General features: G+C 44.4%; 1 pseudogene; it reads right to left on the reverse strand.

Annotated features, from left to right (window-relative positions):
- Positions 1–741: 741 nt before the first annotated feature.
- Positions 742–2,698, reverse strand: LOC110560679 (protein NDRG2-like; annotated as a pseudogene).
- Positions 2,699–6,773: the final 4,075 nt, after the last annotated feature.

Consider the following 6,773-nt stretch of genomic DNA (forward strand, 5'->3'; position numbering starts at 1 on the left):
GGTAGGCAGGTAGAAAAGAACAAAAGCCAGGCGCCCACACCAGGGTTTTGTCTCCTTTTAAGTGGTTACTGTGCCCTTTTGCTCCTGCTTGTTTGCTCCCAAAGCCTTCCTGTAGGACATCTCAATTTCGTTAAGGCAATATCTTTACTAGAAGTTCGCTTCACAGTTCTTCAAGTTCCTTGCTGACTAGGGAATGAGAAAAGCATGAATAATACAAGTCTCAAAACGGCAGTATTCAGTAATTGCCTGCTCAATGTCCTGTCAATGTATGCTGTCTTCTGGTTGTGTATTCAGCAATGAAGGTTTTCAATGATGTTTGGAGATATAGTCATTCTTTCTTATAACCTAATACAAGAAAAAATATATTGAAATTTTATTTTAATTTGTTTTTATGTTGATTTTGAGGCAGGAACTCACTATGTTGCCTGGGCTGGCCTCAAACTTCTGATACCAAAGTAATTCTCCTACCCCAACCTCACAGTGTACCACCATACTTGGTAGAGATTTTTTAAAAAATCCTAGAACCATTTATAATATATTTATTTTTGGTTCTGTACCATGAAAATATTTTTTATCTTTAGTAGTCATAATTCAACAGTATCTTATGTTACTTTTTTCCATTCTAAAAAGAAAGAAATAACATTCATTTCCAACTTGACTGTAGGTAAGATGGTTTATCAAAATAAAACATGACAAGATTGCTCATTTTTAATTTAGGAAGTTTTTGTTTTTTCAGTTTCCTCTATAGTTTATTGCCACAGCAGAAGTTGTGCAAGACAGGAGGTCACTCAAGCTCCTCCATAACACTCATCCATAACAGTATGGTCAAAGCCTGAGGTAGCCCTTTCAGCCCTCATGCCAAGCTCCAAGCAGTCTGACCTAGGCTCTCTCCCCCAGTCCCACGCTAGATGTGTGCTGACAGCTACCAAAGTTAGTGCGGCCCAACGGCCCAGGCCCCTCCCTACTGCCCCAGCCCCAGTTCTACCATTGCTCTTACCCACTGCCCACCATCTCCCAGCCTAACTTTCTTTGTACATGCTGGCTATTTCTGTCACGTCTGAAGGACCACTGACCCACCAGCAAGCCTCCCCCATAGACATTCGTTTAGGTCCGCTGCCTTCAGAGGCCTGAAGCATCAAGGCAAATCCACTGTCCGCTTTGGGGAATGGAGCACCCCAGCTCCCAACTCCCATCATACACACACACCAACTCTCTTGCACTTGCAAATATGGGATGAAGAGGGGCAGTGGTGGAGGCCCCGTGAGAACTGTAACACCGAAACGGGAGAAGTGATAATTTAGGGGGCCTGGATCGCTAAGAGATATTAGGACATCTCACCTAGGAGCTGGAGGAAATCGCAGGTTAAAGGTCAAGGTTAGGGTAACAATTAAAGACGGAGGTCACCTCATGATCTGCCCATTTTCCTTGTGTACTCTGGCCCAATGCCCTGATTCACCTCTCTCAAGTCAGTGCTGCGGGAGGTGAGGGCTGGGATCCCACACCAAGGAACTGCGGGTCATTCATCAGGAGACTTCCATGGTGTGCCGGGATTGGGGGGGGGAAGGGGTCTAGTAGGGAGAGTCCCAGACTCGCTACTCTGAGACAGGGTGCGGGAGCCGGGCTGACTGCCATCGACGGATGCTGCGTGGTCGGAGATGCTGAGCGAGACCTCGATAGGCAAGTCATGCAGGATGAAGCGATGTAGGAATGGGCTTGTACTTCCCAGGCCTTGCAGGAAGTACTTGAAAGCCTCAGTCAGCTTGCCTGGCTGGGTCAGCTGCAGCTGACCTCCAGAGTCAGCCATCTTGAGGAACGAGGTGTGTGTGGGGTCCAGTTTTGAGTTACGCTCCACCTCGGCATCCTCACGAGGCGCTTGGTCTCCTACCAGCAGCATCACAGGTCGCTTGAGGGTCATCTCGACCACCTCGCTCGAAGTTCAGGTCTCCACGGTTGCTGTAGCTGTTCCAGTACAGTTCAATGTTCTCCAGGTCAGGAGCATCCGTGATTATATTCCTATACTTCTGTATCAATTCAGTCTCCAGAAAGCTCTTCATGACTGGAAAGGTGCCCAAGGATCATCTCCGGAGGGAAGAGGTAAGGCCTGTTAACTTGTGGGCTGCCCCGTCCATCCAGCCTTTGGCATTGGGGTCAATGTCGATGAGAACAAGACCTTCAGCTGTGTCTGGGTGGCTCAGAGCATATCTTGACACAATGTAGGCTCCAGCTCCGACACCAACTCCAATTATTGAAGAGAAATTCAGGTACTGCAGGATGTAAGGAATCATGTCTGTAAGCTGGTCCAGAGACAGGTACTGGTACCCCAAAGGGAACCCAGGAGCCCCCTCTTCCATTCCAGGGGCATCCACATGAACTTTCACAAAGTTATGAATGATTTCTTGCATATCCCCGAACTGAATCAGTGCCTGGAAGCAAGATTTATGGTTAAGCCCTACATCATGATAGGTGAATATCGCTGGCTGTTTGGGTTTGAGGGTGCCATACACAGTAAAAGTGACAAAGCCATAAGGTGTCTCCACAGAGTGAGTCTTGGCAGTCTTAGGCGTTTGTCCTGGCAGCAGCGGCTTCTCCTCAGTGGTCTGCACCTCCTGAAGCTCTGCCACGGTGGCCTCAACAGCTCTCCCTACTGTGACTTGTTGCCAGGCCATGACCTACGATTTCAGCTCCACCCGCTAATTCAGGAAGTTGTGTGTGTGTGTGTGTGTGTGTGTGTGTGTGTGTGTGGTAAGGTTATATTGCTCAGGGCCAGCAAGATGGAGGAACAGCTAAAGACAGTTGCTGCTAAGCCTGATGACGTGTGTTTAGGCCTTGGAACCCACATGGTGGAAGGAAAGAGCTGACTCCCAAAGTCCTCCTCCAGTCATACCCACACCACAGCATGCACACACATATACACCCACACACATGTACATTCATGCAAATGCATAATAAATGAATAAATGTGATAGCTCTTTAAAGAGTAAATGCTGCCTAACTTCTGCCAGAAATAAGCCAACACAGGGGATGACTCAGACACTGCTTGGAGGTTTCTTATCAGATTTTAGGGCTCCTGAAAACTCAAGGTACTTCACAAAGTCCTTGGATGAAACATGCTAACATCCTTGAATGAATATTAGCTGCCAGGGTCAAACCACTGACCAGCATCCTTTTGATTTAGGAACTAGAGTTTATGACTCCCAAAGCTGAACTGTCTGCCGATACTAACAGTGTGAGAGCCCACAGAGAACACAAAGGCCTCCCTGGGCAGTCAGTGTAGACTCAGAAGGTGCTAGCTCCTCTGCAGTCTCCACCTTTGAGTTTTATGTTTACAAAAATGTGCATTAAATCATGGGGGGCGGGGGCTCTTGGATCAAAGAATGAGAAAGGTGAATAATCGAAGGAGCAAACTGAGGAGCAATTGAAAATGCAATACAGAAAAGGATGGGAAAGATGACCGGTGGAGCCCAGAGAACATTTTCTGCTGCCTAGAAAATCTGCATACCATTGCATCACAGTGTTACTTAAAAGGTTGAGACATTGGCCATAAATCAAAAGTCCAAAATTGAGGATTGGCTAAATTCTAGGTCATAGACACAGCTGAATAATATGAAACTACATTTCAAACAAATTGTCAATGATAGCAATACTTATAATAGGCTTCCTGTTAAAAGTAGAAGAGTGAGTGTAAGTACAGCATGTGAGACCAACAAAGGGCCCAGTGGATGGAGCTTATGACCAGACTCAAACCCCGGATCCTACAGGGTGACAGAAGAGAACCTACGCTAGAGACTCATGGTCTGACAGTGACATACACACACTCACACACCGTGGCACACACTTGCCCCTTCACAAACATACAAATAAATACAACATATAATCTCTATTGTATAACGAAAGCACAGAAACAAAGAAGTGATTAGAAGGAAACAGAACAAAATGAAGTCCTTACGTGGGCAGTATATCCACAGGTGAGTATTAGGGTCTTCCGTGTTTTGTTGTTGTTGTTGTTGTGTTTTTGGTTTGTTGTTGTTGTTGTTCTTTTCTTTTGTTTTGTTTTGAGACAAGGTTTCCCTGTGTAGCCTTGGCTGGTCTGGACTCGCTTTGTAGACCAGGCTGACCTCGAACTTACTGGGATCCACCTGCCTCTGCCGCCCCAAGTGCTGGGGTTACAGCATGCACCATCACACCTGGCTATTAGCATCTTCTTTAGACCAGAATTTGGTTCAAATTCCATAATTTGGAAAAATTTCAGGTATCAGTCATTTCCCATTTTATTTATCAGTGAAAGTTTTAATAGTTTCACCTTCCTACCTACTTTTTAAATTAAACAATAAATTTTAAATGATCCCTATACAAGAAAGCAAGTAGTTAAGGGAAATAATATTTCGAACTACTTTTGATCAACTACATCTGAATATTGTGGTGCCTGACATGACCCCTCCATCCCTTTAAATGCCGTAGCCCCAACCAAGGCTCAAAGAATAGTTCCTACCCCTGCAGAAGGGGTCAGTGAGCTCGGGAAGCACAGAAGAGACCGCGAAAGCGTAAATAGCATTAGATTATATGCTTTGCTGGTGTATATGGGCCACAGTATTCACAGAAGTCAAAAACAGCCATCTCCCGAAAGATGAGCTAATGTAAATCAATACATGGTTGATGAGATTATTCCTTTGAAGGAATAATGCATCCTAAAGAAAAAAATCACCTGTCAGTTCTGGAGACTGGAGGGAAATACCAAATGTTATCAGGATAACTTGCATTTGTTTTGTTGTAATCCTAATGGACAAAACATAACCTTTAAAAAAAAGAAGAAGAGACAAATAATCGTACACCATGGGTCTCAATCTTCAGCATGCCTCAGAATAACCTGTTGGTTGTTTTTAATCACGAACTGCTAGAATTTCCAAGTGAGGCAGAGGTGCTGATCCAGGGAGCACACCAAGAGCTGGTGGTCTCTCGTTTCACAATCTCGCCGTAGGAAAGTGGTAAATCGGAAACAGTCTGTGTCATATCTTGGGAGATGGAGGACAGGAGGGAGTATGCGTCTGTGTGTCTGTGTATTGCAGCACCGCCCTGGGCATCATGCTAGGGTGTTTGTCTCTTCTCCAGTGAGATTTCTGAGGATCCAGTGGGAAGCGGGCAGGCTCCCTTTGGGCACAGCCACATTTACGTGGATGTATTGTTCAGTGTAACGATGGGTAGATACAAAATCCAATCCAGGTCAGAGACCCTTCTCCCTTCTTTAGGAAAGAGAAAATGGAAGTGTACCAGTCTCCCCAAGATGCAGGAAATACACAGGTGAATTTGAGAATGGTAGGTAGCCATTTCAGTGCCATGCTAGAACCATACTGGTCAAGACTGAGCCACAAGAGATTGTTAAAGAATTCTGTGAATCAGTTGTTAAGCATAGCTCTTATTAAAAACTAAATAAATCTATCTATAATTACGCATTATAAGTGAAGGTAATACATACACAGAACCTCTGCTCACTCGTGATTTTACTAGTCATGCTGTTGGGTTTTGACATCTGTATCTTTGAGATGGGGCTGTCACATAATAGTGTGAGACTTCACATCTCCTACCACCTCCCTGCTTGATCCTCATGCGAGTAGTCTGAAATCAACCATAGAGACTGGACTAGTCAGTGTTCTCCAGAAGAACAGAACTACCAAGATATGTACAGATATATCAATCTTCTTTGTATTACGAGGTTGTATCCCAATAGGCCCACTGTATTAGTTGTTTTTGCTTGTTCCTATAGCAAATAATCTGACAAGAAGCAATTTATAGAAGAAACATGTTATCTTGGCTTATATTTTGAGGGGATACAGCTAGCCACAGTGCGGAAAGCATGGACCAGCGGCCCACAGTTAGACAGTGACTTGTTAGTGCCCAGCTCATTTGCATTCAGTGCCCCAGCCCACATGATGGCTCTGCCCACATCTCACCTCTTCATTTAACCCTTTGTGGAAACAACCTGATAGATGCACCCAGAGACCTGTTTCCATGGTGATTACAAATCCAGTAAAGTTGACAATGAAGAGCAAGCATCACAGACATCAAGAACATCATGATTTGAAAATACATTTTCTACACCTAACCTGGCACACACCTGCTTGGCAACACAGACACACAAATACACATGCACACACATGCACACACACAGAGTAAGTACACTGTAGAAAACTGATCAACGTCCGGAATCTCTAGGTAGTATCTTACCATGTATCACTAACCTGGGAAGAAGATCAAAATCCCAAATATGATTTCTACTGCATGTGCATTGCTTTTGCATAATTATCAAGAAGTGGTTACATCTAACCATTGATACTACAAAAGGAGATTCATATGGGAACTGGTTTACATGGTATGGCAGCCTGAAATTCTCCCTTCCATCGTCGGGCTAGAGAACTAGGAGAGCTGACACTGTAATTCAGTCTGAAGTTTTGAGAATTGGGCGGAGCAATAAAAGGTTGTGCTGGGTAAGCCTTGAAGAGGCCAAAGGCATAAGATCTTCACGAATTCCTCACAGACACAGCGATAAATAATGGTTTAAAGGACTGTTTGGGCATCTCCTAGGTCAGGCAAGTTGTATGTATGCCACAGAAATTGAGAAATGTTACAAGTCAATGCTTAAACTAACATTTTATTGATGATGTAAGCTTTTACATTTTCTGGGTATGTCTAAAAAATTAAGGTGGAGAGTGATAGAGAAAAATACTAGACTAGACTAGACATTTTCCTCTAGTCTCCACACACAGGATGCCCCTTACACC

The sequence above is a fragment of the Meriones unguiculatus genome, chromosome 19 (assembly GCF_030254825.1).
Source record: "Meriones unguiculatus strain TT.TT164.6M chromosome 19, Bangor_MerUng_6.1, whole genome shotgun sequence".
Lineage (NCBI taxonomy): Eukaryota > Metazoa > Chordata > Mammalia > Rodentia > Muridae > Meriones > Meriones unguiculatus.